The sequence below is a fragment of the Phyllobates terribilis genome, unplaced genomic scaffold (genome assembly GCF_046119375.1).
Source record: "Phyllobates terribilis strain yellow unplaced genomic scaffold, ASM4611937v1 Scaffold_38__1_contigs__length_12584779, whole genome shotgun sequence".
NCBI lineage: Eukaryota > Metazoa > Chordata > Amphibia > Anura > Dendrobatidae > Phyllobates > Phyllobates terribilis.
This window is the reverse complement of record NW_027362798.1, coordinates 2,812,424-2,825,552: the sequence shown is the minus strand read 5'-3', so window position 1 is coordinate 2,825,552 and position 13,129 is coordinate 2,812,424. Positions and strand designations below refer to the sequence as shown.

The following is a 13,129-nucleotide window of genomic DNA, read 5'->3' as shown; positions in this document are numbered from 1 at the left end:
GCTGCTGCTGTGCACAGGTATATAAAGGCTCAGAGCCTATTATGACACGCGCAGCCAGCGTTCCATTGCCACATTCCATCTACTGCAGGCAGGATACCTGGCTGGCTGAATGTCGCTGAGAAGCTCACAGAGACCGCCATAAGCAACAGTTTAACAGAATGCCACAGACTAATCAACCAAACTTTTTGGGTTGGGTTCTCTTTTATAGTCTGCAGGCATTAAATGAAAGAAGTCAGTGTTCCAGCAGAGGGAGACAACGTTTCAGAAAAGGCATTGTAGCAAACCAAAAAAGAAATTTTAAGCGCAGCAGAGTAACCAGCGCACATACCTGTTAGCTCAGGTGAGTTTAAAAGGCTGCTGTTGATAACAAGGGCATTTGCTAAATAGATGGTGTGTGTGCAACAATATACTGAAAGGTCAATTATATTGTGCAGCTTATCTCACCACCTGTAGTTATTTAGGTGAAAGCTCCAAAATGCTTGCCTAATATGTCTGTTTATCCAAAAGGAAGTAAAAAGGGAGAGCTAGAAAGATAGCATTGCATCACATTACATGGCAATGCAATGCACAGTTGCTGAAGTTGAACCAAAATGAGCTTGTAATCTGGCTTCTGCAACTTTGAACATGAAAAATCCAATGAGGAGAAGAAAAGCAAAGCCAAAGAGTCCATCCCAAAATCCGACAAACAAGCAAAATGAACAAAAAACATTGAATTCAATTCTTTCTGATTTTAGAAACTGCATTAAAGAAGGGGTGCACCGGTCCTGGAGATACTGCAATACCAGGTCAATGCGTGGAGTGGACAGAGCAAGCTCTTTTTCCATCTCCCTGTTCTAAAAATCCATTTAATATATGGTCCCCAGATAGGGGACGTATCAGATATTAAACTGATAAGAACAGATACTACACTTGATCTTAGCCAAAAGGCCGAGAAGCGATAACCAGAATTGGTTTCAAACTACGGAGCCACCCAAGGATCCTGAAAAGTCCATTTGTGGAGATGAGCTCCTGGACTCCCGTTAAGAAGACATGTTGTCAACCTCTAGATCCCTTACATGCCTGCACTTTTCGGCTTGCTGCTGCTGCAATCCACGCGTTTTAGATCTGCATAACTCCACCTCTTTAAACACAGCACCTTCACCCCCTGCTGTTCCCACCCGCCTCAACACCATTGGAAGGGAGGAGAACCAATTAAGGCGGGGGGTGGGGTGGAACGAGCAGCTGTCTACCCTTAGCAGGAGGGCTCCTGATTACATACCTCTCCTGCTGCTGCTGGCTGTCCAGCAGCAGACTGAAGGTGGCTGCTGCTGTGCACAGGTATATAAAGGCTCAGAGCCTATTATGACACGCGCAGCCAGCGTTCCATTGCCACATTCCATCTACTGCAGGCAGGATACCTGGCTGGCTGAATGTCGCTGAGAAGCTCACAGAGACCGCCATAAGCAACAGTTTAACAGAATGCCACAGACTAATCAACCAAACTTTTTGGGTTGGGTTCTCTTTTATAGTCTGCAGGCATTAAATGAAAGAAGTCAGTGTTCCAGCAGAAGGAGACAACGTTTCAGAAAAGGCATTGTAGCAAACCAAAAAAGAAATTTTAAGCGCAGCAGAGTAACAGCGCACATACCTGTTAGCTCAGGTGAGTTTAAAAGGCTGCTGTTGATAACAAGGGCATTTGCTAAATAGATGGTGTGTGTGCAACAATATACTGAAAGGTCAATTATATTGTGCAGCTTATCTCACCACCTGTAGTTATTTAGGTGAAAGCTCCAAAATGCTTGCCTAATATGTCTGTTTATCCAAAAGGAAGTAAAAAGGGAGAGCTAGAAAGATAGCATTGCATCACATTACATGACAATGCAATGCACAGTTGCTGAAGTTGAACCAAAATGAGCTTGTAATCTGGCTTCTGCAACTTTGAACATGAAAAATCCAATGAGGAGAAGAAAAGCAAAGCCAAAGAGTCCATCCCAAAATCCGACAAACAAGCAAAATGAACAAAAAACATTGAATTCAATTCTTTCTGATTTTAGAAACTGCATTAAAGAAGGGGTGCACCGGTCCTGGAGATACTGCAATACCAGGTCAATGCGTGGAGTGGACAGAGCAAGCTCTTTTTCCATCTCCCTGTTCTAAAAATCCATTTAATATATGGTCCCCAGATAGGGGACGTATCAGATATTAAACTGATAAGAACAGATACTACACTTGATCTTAGCCAAAAGGCCGAGAAGCGATAACCAGAATTGGTTTCAAACTACGGAGCCACCCAAGGATCCTGAAAAGTCCATTTGTGGAGATGAGCTCCTGGACTCCCGTTAAGAAGACATGTTGTCAACCTCTAGATCCCTTACATGCCTGCACTTTTCGGCTTGCTGCTGCTGCAATCCACGCGTTTTAGATCTGCATAACTCCACCTCTTTAAACACAGCACCTTCACCCCCTGCTGTTCCCACCCGCCTCAACACCGTTGGAAGGGAGGAGAACCAATTAAGGCGGGGGGTGGGGTGGAACGAGCAGCTGTCTACCCTTAGCAGGAGGGCTCCTGATTACATACCTCTCCTGCTGCTGCTGCTGCTGGCTGTCCAGCAGCAGACTGAAGGTGGCTGCTGCTGTGCACAGGTATATAAAGGCTCAGAGCCTATTATGACACGCGCAGCCAGCGTTCCATTGCCACATTCCATCTACTGCAGGCAGGATACCTGGCTGGCTGAATGTCGCTGAGAAGCTCACAGAGACCGCCATAAGCAACAGTTTAACAGAATGCCACAGACTAATCAACCAAACTTTTTGGGTTGGGTTCTCTTTTATAGTCTGCAGGCATTAAATGAAAGAAGTCAGTGTTCCAGCAGAAGGAGACAACGTTTCAGAAAAGGCATTGTAGCAAACCAAAAAAGAAATTTTAAGCGCAGCAGAGTAACCAGCGCACATACCTGTTAGCTCAGGTGAGTTTAAAAGGCTGCTGTTGATAACAAGGGCATTTGCTAAATAGATGGTGTGTGTGCAACAATATACTGAAAGGTCAATTATATTGTGCAGCTTATCTCACCACCTGTAGTTATTTAGGTGAAAGCTCCAAAATGCTTGCCTAATATGTCTGTTTATCCAAAAGGAAGTAAAAAGGGAGAGCTAGAAAGATAGCATTGCATCACATTACATGGCAATGCAATGCACAGTTGCTGAAGTTGAACCAAAATGAGCTTGTAATCTGGCTTCTGCAACTTTGAACATGAAAAATCCAATGAGGAGAAGAAAAGCAAAGCCAAAGAGTCCATCCCAAAATCCGACAAACAAGCAAAATGAACAAAAAACATTGAATTCAATTCTTTCTGATTTTAGAAACTGCATTAAAGAAGGGGTGCACCGGTCCTGGAGATACTGCAATACCAGGTCAATGCGTGGAGTGGACAGAGCAAGCTCTTTTTCCATCTCCCTGTTCTAAAAATCCATTTAATATATGGTCCCCAGATAGGGGACGTATCAGATATTAAACTGATAAGAACAGATACTACACTTGATCTTAGCCAAAAGGCCGAGAAGCGATAACCAGAATTGGTTTCAAACTACGGAGCCACCCAAGGATCCTGAAAAGTCCATTTGTGGAGATGAGCTCCTGGACTCCCGTTAAGAAGACATGTTGTCAACCTCTAGATCCCTTACATGCCTGCACTTTTCGGCTTGCTGCTGCTGCAATCCACGCGTTTTAGATCTGCATAACTCCACCTCTTTAAACACAGCACCTTCACCCCCTGCTGTTCCCACCCGCCTCAACACCGTTGGAAGGGAGGAGAACCAATTAAGGCGGGGGGTGGGGTGGAACGAGCAGCTGTCTACCCTTAGCAGGAGGGCTCCTGATTACATACCTCTCCTGCTGCTGCTGCTGCTGGCTGTCCAGCAGCAGACTGAAGGTGGCTGCTGCTGTGCACAGGTATATAAAGGCTCAGAGCCTATTATGACACGCGCAGCCAGCGTTCCATTGCCACATTCCATCTACTGCAGGCAGGATACCTGGCTGGCTGAATGTCGCTGAGAAGCTCACAGAGACCGCCATAAGCAACAGTTTAACAGAATGCCACAGACTAATCAACCAAACTTTTTGGGTTGGGTTCTCTTTTATAGTCTGCAGGCATTAAATGAAAGAAGTCAGTGTTCCAGCAGAAGGAGACAACGTTTCAGAAAAGGCATTGTAGCAAACCAAAAAAGAAATTTTAAGCGCAGCAGAGTAACCAGCGCACATACCTGTTAGCTCAGGTGAGTTTAAAAGGCTGCTGTTGATAACAAGGGCATTTGCTAAATAGATGGTGTGTGTGCAACAATATACTGAAAGGTCAATTATATTGTGCAGCTTATCTCACCACCTGTAGTTATTTAGGTGAAAGCTCCAAAATGCTTGCCTAATATGTCTGTTTATCCAAAAGGAAGTAAAAAGGGAGAGCTAGAAAGATAGCATTGCATCACATTACATGGCAATGCAATGCACAGTTGCTGAAGTTGAACCAAAATGAGCTTGTAATCTGGCTTCTGCAACTTTGAACATGAAAAATCCAATGAAGAGAAGAAAAGCAAAGCCAAAGAGTCCATCCCAAAATCCGACAAACAAGCAAAATGAACAAAAAACATTGAATTAAATTCTTTCTGATTTTAGAAACTGCATTAAAGAAGGGGTGCACCGGTCCTGGAGATACTGCAATACCAGGTCAATGCGTGGAGTGGACAGAGCAAGCTCTTTTTCCATCTCCCTGCTCTAAAAATCCATTTAATATATGGTCCCCAGATAGGGGACGTATCAGATATTAAACTGATAAGAACAGATACTACACTTGATCTTAGCCAAAAGGCCGAGAAGCGATAACCAGAATTGGTTTCAAACTACGGAGCCACCCAAGGATCCTGAAAAGTCCATTTGTGGAGATGAGCTCCTGGACTCCCGTTAAGAAGACATGTTGTCAACCTCTAGATCCCTTACATGCCTGCACTTTTCGGCTTGCTGCTGCTGCAATCCACGCGTTTTAGATCTGCATAACTCCACCTCTTTAAACACAGCACCTTCACCCCCTGCTGTTCCCACCCGCCTCAACACCGTTGGAAGGGAGGAGAACCAATTAAGGCGGGGGGTGGGGTGGAACGAGCAGCTGTCTACCCTTAGCAGGAGGGCTCCTGATTACATACCTCTCCTGCTGCTGCTGCTGCTGGCTGTCCAGCAGCAGACTGAAGGTGGCTGCTGCTGTGCACAGGTATATAAAGGCTCAGAGCCTATTATGACACGCGCAGCCAGCGTTCCATTGCCACATTCCATCTACTGCAGGCAGGATACCTGGCTGGCTGAATGTCGCTGAGAAGCTCACAGAGACCGCCATAAGCAACAGTTTAACAGAATGCCACAGACTAATCAACCAAACTTTTTGGGTTGGGTTCTCTTTTATAGTCTGCAGGCATTAAATGAAAGAAGTCAGTGTTCCAGCAGAAGGAGACAACGTTTCAGAAAAGGCATTGTAGCAAACCAAAAAAGAAATTTTAAGCGCAGCAGAGTAACCAGCGCACATACCTGTTAGCTCAGGTGAGTTTAAAAGGCTGCTGTTGATAACAAGGGCATTTGCTAAATAGATGGTGTGTGTGCAACAATATACTGAAAGGTCAATTATATTGTGCAGCTTATCTCACCACCTGTAGTTATTTAGGTGAAAGCTCCAAAATGCTTGCCTAATATGTCTGTTTATCCAAAAGGAAGTAAAAAGGGAGAGCTAGAAAGATAGCATTGCATCACATTACATGGCAATGCAATGCACAGTTGCTGAAGTTGAACCAAAATGAGCTTGTAATCTGGCTTCTGCAACTTTGAACATGAAAAATCCAATGAGGAGAAGAAAAGCAAAGCCAAAGAGTCCATCCCAAAATCCGACAAACAAGCAAAATGAACAAAAAACATTGAATTCAATTCTTTCTGATTTTAGAAACTGCATTAAAGAAGGGGTGCACCGGTCCTGGAGATACTGCAATACCAGGTCAATGCGTGGAGTGGACAGAGCAAGCTCTTTTTCCATCTCCCTGTTCTAAAAATCCATTTAATATATGGTCCCCAGATAGGGGACGTATCAGATATTAAACTGATAAGAACAGATACTACACTTGATCTTAGCCAAAAGGCCGAGAAGCGATAACCAGAATTGGTTTCAAACTACGGAGCCACCCAAGGATCCTGAAAAGTCCATTTGTGGAGATGAGCTCCTGGACTCCCGTTAAGAAGACATGTTGTCAACCTCTAGATCCCTTACATGCCTGCACTTTTCGGCTTGCTGCTGCTGCAATCCACGCGTTTTAGATCTGCATAACTCCACCTCTTTAAACACAGCACCTTCACCCCCTGCTGTTCCCACCCGCCTCAACACCGTTGGAAGGGAGGAGAACCAATTAAGGCGGGGGGTGGGGTGGAACGAGCAGCTGTCTACCCTTAGCAGGAGGGCTCCTGATTACATACCTCTCCTGCTGCTGCTGCTGCTGGCTGTCCAGCAGCAGACTGAAGGTGGCTGCTGCTGTGCACAGGTATATAAAGGCTCAGAGCCTATTATGACACGCGCAGCCAGCGTTCCATTGCCACATTCCATCTACTGCAGGCAGGTTACCTGGCTGGCTGAATGTCGCTGAGAAGCTCACAGAGACCGCCATAAGCAACAGTTTAACAGAATGCCACAGACTAATCAACCAAACTTTTTGGGTTGGGTTCTCTTTTATAGTCTGCAGGCATTAAATGAAAGAAGTCAGTGTTCCAGCAGAAGGAGACAACGTTTCAGAAAAGGCATTGTAGCAAACCAAAAAAGAAATTTTAAGCGCAGCAGAGTAACCAGCGCACATACCTGTTAGCTCAGGTGAGTTTAAAAGGCTGCTGTTGATAACAAGGGCATTTGCTAAATAGATGGTGTGTGTGCAACAATATACTGAAAGGTCAATTATATTGTGCAGCTTATCTCACCACCTGTAGTTATTTAGGTGAAAGCTCCAAAATGCTTGCCTAATATGTCTGTTTATCCAAAAGGAAGTAAAAAGGGAGAGCTAGAAAGATAGCATTGCATCACATTACATGGCAATGCAATGCACAGTTGCTGAAGTTGAACCAAAATGAGCTTGTAATCTGGCTTCTGCAACTTTGAACATGAAAAATCCAATGAGGAGAAGAAAAGCAAAGCCAAAGAGTCCATCCCAAAATCCGACAAACAAGCAAAATGAACAAAAAACATTGAATTCAATTCTTTCTGATTTTAGAAACTGCATTAAAGAAGGGGTGCACCGGTCCTGGAGATACTGCAATACCAGGTCAATGCGTGGAGTGGACAGAGCAAGCTCTTTTTCCATCTCCCTGTTCTAAAAATCCATTTAATATATGGTCCCCAGATAGGGGACGTATCAGATATTAAACTGATAAGAACAGATACTACACTTGATCTTAGCCAAAAGGCCGAGAAGCGATAACCAGAATTGGTTTCAAACTACGGAGCCACCCAAGGATCCTGAAAAGTCCATTTGTGGAGATGAGCTCCTGGACTCCCGTTAAGAAGACATGTTGTCAACCTCTAGATCCCTTACATGCCTGCACTTTTCGGCTTGCTGCTGCTGCAATCCACGCGTTTTAGATCTGCATAACTCCACCTCTTTAAACACAGCACCTTCACCCCCTGCTGTTCCCACCCGCCTCAACACCGTTGGAAGGGAGGAGAACCAATTAAGGCGGGGGGTGGGGTGGAACGAGCAGCTGTCTACCCTTAGCAGGAGGGCTCCTGATTACATACCTCTCCTGCTGCTGCTGCTGCTGGCTGTCCAGCAGCAGACTGAAGGTGGCTGCTGCTGTGCACAGGTATATAAAGGCTCAGAGCCTATTATGACACGCGCAGCCAGCGTTCCATTGCCACATTCCATCTACTGCAGGCAGGATACCTGGCTGGCTGAATGTCACTGAGAAGCTCACAGAGACCGCCATAAGCAACAGTTTAACAGAATGCCACAGACTAATCAACCAAACTTTTTGGGTTGGGTTCTCTTTTATAGTCTGCAGGCATTAAATGAAAGAAGTCAGTGTTCCAGCAGAAGGAGACAACGTTTCAGAAAAGGCATTGTAGCAAACCAAAAAAGAAATTTTAAGCGCAGCAGAGTAACCAGCGCACATACCTGTTAGCTCAGGTGAGTTTAAAAGGCTGCTGTTGATAACAAGGGCATTTGCTAAATAGATGGTGTGTGTGCAACAATATACTGAAAGGTCAATTATATTGTGCAGCTTATCTCACCACCTGTAGTTATTTAGGTGAAAGCTCCAAAATGCTTGCCTAATATGTCTGTTTATCCAAAAGGAAGTAAAAAGGGAGAGCTAGAAAGATAGCATTGCATCACATTACATGGCAATGCAATGCACAGTTGCTGAAGTTGAACCAAAATGAGCTTGTAATCTGGCTTCTGCAACTTTGAACATGAAAAATCCAATGAGGAGAAGAAAAGCAAAGCCAAAGAGTCCATCCCAAAATCCGACAAACAAGCAAAATGAACAAAAAACATTGAATTCAATTCTTTCTGATTTTAGAAACTGCATTAAAGAAGGGGTGCACCGGTCCTGGAGATACTGCAATACCAGGTCAATGCGTGGAGTGGACAGAGCAAGCTCTTTTTCCATCTCCCTGTTCTAAAAATCCATTTAATATATGGTCCCCAGATAGGGGACGTATCAGATATTAAACTGATAAGAACAGATACTACACTTGATCTTAGCCAAAAGGCCGAGAAGCGATAACCAGAATTGGTTTCAAACTACGGAGCCACCCAAGGATCCTGAAAAGTCCATTTGTGGAGATGAGCTCCTGGACTCCCGTTAAGAAGACATGTTGTCAACCTCTAGATCCCTTACATGCCTGCACTTTTCGGCTTGCTGCTGCTGCAATCCACGCGTTTTAGATCTGCATAACTCCACCTCTTTAAACACAGCACCTTCACCCCCTGCTGTTCCCACCCGCCTCAACACCGTTGGAAGGGAGGAGAACCAATTAAGGCGGGGGGTGGGGTGGAACGAGCAGCTGTCTACCCTTAGCAGGAGGGCTCCTGATTACATACCTCTCCTGCTGCTGCTGCTGCTGGCTGTCCAGCAGCAGACTGAAGGTGGCTGCTGCTGTGCACAGGTATATAAAGGCTCAGAGCCTATTATGACACGCGCAGCCAGCGTTCAATTGCCACATTCCATCTACTGCAGGCAGGATACCTGGCTGGCTGAATGTCGCTGAGAAGCTCACAGAGACCGCCATAAGCAACAGTTTAACAGAATGCCACAGACTAATCAACCAAACTTTTTGGGTTGGGTTCTCTTTTATAGTCTGCAGGCATTAAATGAAAGAAGTCAGTGTTCCAGCAGAAGGAGACAATGTTTCAGAAAAGGCATTGTAGCAAACCAAAAAAGAAATTTTAAGCGCAGCAGAGTAACCAGTGCACATACCTGTTAGCTCAGGTGAGTTTAAAAGGCTGCTGTTGATAACAAGGGCATTTGCTAAATAGATGGTGTGTGTGCAACAATATACTGAAAGGTCAATTATATTGTGCAGCTTATCTCACCACCTGTAGTTATTTAGGTGAAAGCTCCAAAATGCTTGCCTAATATGTCTGTTTATCCAAAAGGAAGTAAAAAGGGAGAGCTAGAAAGATAGCATTGCATCACATTACATGGCAATGCAATGCACAGTTGCTGAAGTTGAACCAAAATGAGCTTGTAATCTGGCTTCTGCAACTTTGAACATGAAAAATCCAATGAGGAGAAGAAAAGCAAAGCCAAAGAGTCCATCCCAAAATCCGACAAACAAGCAAAATGAACAAAAAACATTGAATTCAATTCTTTCTGATTTTAGAAACTGCATTAAAGAAGGGGTGCACCGGTCCTGGAGATACTGCAATACCAGGTCAATGCGTGGAGTGGACAGAGCAAGCTCTTTTTCCATCTCCCTGTTCTAAAAATCCATTTAATATATGGTCCCCAGATAGGGGACGTATCAGATATTAAACTGATAAGAACAGATACTACACTTGATCTTAGCCAAAAGGCCGAGAAGCGATAACCAGAATTGGTTTCAAACTACGGAGCCACCCAAGGATCCTGAAAAGTCCATTTGTGGAGATGAGCTCCTGGACTCCCGTTAAGAAGACATGTTGTCAACCTCTAGATCCCTTACATGCCTGCACTTTTCGGCTTGCTGCTGCTGCAATCCACGCGTTTTAGATCTGCATAACTCCACCTCTTTAAACACAGCACCTTCACCCCCTGCTGTTCCCACCCGCCTCAACACCGTTGGAAGGGAGGAGAACCAATTAAGGCGGGGGGTGGGGTGGAACGAGCAGCTGTCTACCCTTAGCAGGAGGGCTCCTGATTACATACCTCTCCTGCTGCTGCTGCTGCTGGCTGTCCAGCAGCAGACTGAAGGTGGCTGCTGCTGTGCACAGGTATATAAAGGCTCAGAGCCTATTATGACACGCGCAGCCAGCGTTCCATTGCCACATTCCATCTACTGCAGGCAGGATACCTGGCTGGCTGAATGTCGCTGAGAAGCTCACAGAGACCGCCATAAGCAACAGTTTAACAGAATGCCACAGACTAATCAACCAAACTTTTTGGGTTGGGTTCTCTTTTATAGTCTGCAGGCATTAAATGAAAGAAGTCAGTGTTCCAGCAGAAGGAGACAACGTTTCAGAAAAGGCATTGTAGCAAACCAAAAAAGAAATTTTAAGCGCAGCAGAGTAACCAGCGCACATACCTGTTAGCTCAGGTGAGTTTAAAAGGCTGCTGTTGATAACAAGGGCATTTGCTAAATAGATGGTGTGTGTGCAACAATATACTGAAAGGTCAATTATATTGTGCAGCTTATCTCACCACCTGTAGTTATTTAGGTGAAAGCTCCAAAATGCTTGCCTAATATGTCTGTTTATCCAAAAGGAAGTAAAAAGGGAGAGCTAGAAAGATAGCATTGCATCACATTACATGGCAATGCAATGCACAGTTGCTGAAGTTGAACCAAAATGAGCTTGTAATCTGGCTTCTGCAACTTTGAACATGAAAAATCCAATGAGGAGAAGAAAAGCAAAGCCAAAGAGTCCATCCCAAAATCCGACAAACAAGCAAAATGAACAAAAAACATTGAATTCAATTCTTTCTGATTTTAGAAACTGCATTAAAGAAGGGGTGCACCGGTCCTGGAGATACTGCAATACCAGGTCAATGCGTGGAGTGGACAGAGCAAGCTCTTTTTCCATCTCCCTGTTCTAAAAATCCATTTAATATATGGTCCCCAGATAGGGGACGTATCAGATATTAAACTGATAAGAACAGATACTACACTTGATCTTAGCCAAAAGGCCGAGAAGCGATAACCAGAATTGGTTTCAAACTACGGAGCCACCCAAGGATCCTGAAAAGTCCATTTGTGGAGATGAGCTCCTGGACTCCCGTTAAGAAGACATGTTGTCAACCTCTAGATCCCTTACATGCCTGCACTTTTCGGCTTGCTGCTGCTGCAATCCACGCGTTTTAGATCTGCATAACTCCACCTCTTTAAACACAGCACCTTCACCCCCTGCTGTTCCCACCCGCCTCAACACCGTTGGAAGGGAGGAGAACCAATTAAGGCGGGGGGTGGGGTGGAACGAGCAGCTGTCTACCCTTAGCAGGAGGGCTCCTGATTACATACCTCTCCTGCTGCTGCTGCTGCTGGCTGTCCAGCAGCAGACTGAAGGTGGCTGCTGCTGTGCACAGGTATATAAAGGCTCAGAGCCTATTATGACACGCGCAGCCAGCGTTCCATTGCCACATTCCATCTACTGCAGGCAGGATACCTGGCTGGCTGAATGTCGCTGAGAAGCTCACAGAGACCGCCATAAGCAACAGTTTAACAGAATGCCACAGACTAATCAACCAAACTTTTTGGGTTGGGTTCTCTTTTATAGTCTGCAGGCATTAAATGAAAGAAGTCAGTGTTCCAGCAGAAGGAGACAACGTTTCAGAAAAGGCATTGTAGCAAACCAAAAAAGAAATTTTAAGCGCAGCAGAGTAACCAGCGCACATACCTGTTAGCTCAGGTGAGTTTAAAAGGCTGCTGTTGATAACAAGGGCATTTGCTAAATAGATGGTGTGTGTGCAACAATATACTGAAAGGTCAATTATATTGTGCAGCTTATCTCACCACCTGTAGTTATTTAGGTGAAAGCTCCAAAATGCTTGCCTAATATGTCTGTTTATCCAAAAGGAAGTAAAAAGGGAGAGCTAGAAAGATAGCATTGCATCACATTACATGGCAATGCAATGCACAGTTGCTGAAGTTGAACCAAAATGAGCTTGTAATCTGGCTTCTGCAACTTTGAACATGAAAAATCCAATGAGGAGAAGAAAAGCAAAGCCAAAGAGTCCATCCCAAAATCCGACAAACAAGCAAAATGAACAAAAAACATTGAATTCAATTCTTTCTGATTTTAGAAACTGCATTAAAGAAGGGGTGCACCGGTCCTGGAGATACTGCAATACCAGGTCAATGCGTGGAGTGGACAGAGCAAGCTCTTTTTCCATCTCCCTGTTCTAAAAATCCATTTAATATATGGTCCCCAGATAGGGGACGTATCAGATATTAAACTGATAAGAACAGATACTACACTTGATCTTAGCCAAAAGGCCGAGAAGCGATAACCAGAATTGGTTTCAAACTACGGAGCCACCCAAGGATCCTGAAAAGTCCATTTGTGGAGATGAGCTCCTGGACTCCCGTTAAGAAGACATGTTGTCAACCTCTAGATCCCTTACATGCCTGCACTTTTCGGCTTGCTGCTGCTGCAATCCACGCGTTTTAGATCTGCATAACTCCACCTCTTTAAACACAGCACCTTCACCCCCTGCTGTTCCCACCCGCCTCAACACCGTTGGAAGGGAGGAGAACCAATTAAGGCGGGGGGTGGGGTGGAACGAGCAGCTGTCTACCCTTAGCAGGAGGGCTCCTGATTACATACCTCTCCTGCTGCTGCTGCTGCTGGCTGTCCAGCAGCAGACTGAAGGTGGCTGCTGCTGTGCACAGGTATATAAAGGCTCAGAGCCTATTATGACACGCGCAGCCAGCGTTCCATTGCCACATTC

General features: G+C 44.9%; 10 non-coding genes across 10 annotated transcripts; all 10 read right to left on the bottom strand.

The window, feature by feature from the left end:
• Positions 1-748: 748 nt before the first annotated feature.
• Positions 749-939, bottom strand: LOC141183116 (U2 spliceosomal RNA). The gene has a single exon (XR_012258124.1). It is a non-coding gene; the product is annotated as a U2 spliceosomal RNA (small nuclear RNA).
• A 1,108-nt stretch (positions 940-2,047) lies between these two features.
• Positions 2,048-2,238, bottom strand: LOC141183115 (U2 spliceosomal RNA). Its single transcript, XR_012258123.1, has one exon. It is a non-coding gene; the product is annotated as a U2 spliceosomal RNA (small nuclear RNA).
• A 1,115-nt stretch (positions 2,239-3,353) lies between these two features.
• On the bottom strand, positions 3,354-3,544 carry LOC141183114 (U2 spliceosomal RNA). Its single transcript, XR_012258122.1, has one exon. It is a non-coding gene; the product is annotated as a U2 spliceosomal RNA (small nuclear RNA).
• Positions 3,545-4,659: 1,115 nt separating this feature from the next.
• Positions 4,660-4,850, bottom strand: LOC141183127 (U2 spliceosomal RNA). Its single transcript, XR_012258134.1, has one exon. It is a non-coding gene; the product is annotated as a U2 spliceosomal RNA (small nuclear RNA).
• Positions 4,851-5,965: 1,115 nt separating this feature from the next.
• Positions 5,966-6,156, bottom strand: LOC141183113 (U2 spliceosomal RNA). The gene has a single exon (XR_012258121.1). It is a non-coding gene; the product is annotated as a U2 spliceosomal RNA (small nuclear RNA).
• Positions 6,157-7,271: 1,115 nt separating this feature from the next.
• LOC141183111 (U2 spliceosomal RNA) lies at positions 7,272-7,462 on the bottom strand. The gene has a single exon (XR_012258119.1). It is a non-coding gene; the product is annotated as a U2 spliceosomal RNA (small nuclear RNA).
• Positions 7,463-8,577: 1,115 nt separating this feature from the next.
• Positions 8,578-8,768, bottom strand: LOC141183110 (U2 spliceosomal RNA). Its single transcript, XR_012258118.1, has one exon. It is a non-coding gene; the product is annotated as a U2 spliceosomal RNA (small nuclear RNA).
• Positions 8,769-9,883: 1,115 nt separating this feature from the next.
• On the bottom strand, positions 9,884-10,074 carry LOC141183109 (U2 spliceosomal RNA). The gene has a single exon (XR_012258117.1). It is a non-coding gene; the product is annotated as a U2 spliceosomal RNA (small nuclear RNA).
• Positions 10,075-11,189: 1,115 nt separating this feature from the next.
• Positions 11,190-11,380, bottom strand: LOC141183108 (U2 spliceosomal RNA). The gene has a single exon (XR_012258116.1). It is a non-coding gene; the product is annotated as a U2 spliceosomal RNA (small nuclear RNA).
• A 1,115-nt stretch (positions 11,381-12,495) lies between these two features.
• LOC141183106 (U2 spliceosomal RNA) lies at positions 12,496-12,686 on the bottom strand. The gene has a single exon (XR_012258115.1). It is a non-coding gene; the product is annotated as a U2 spliceosomal RNA (small nuclear RNA).
• Between the last annotated feature and the right edge of the window lie 443 nt (positions 12,687-13,129).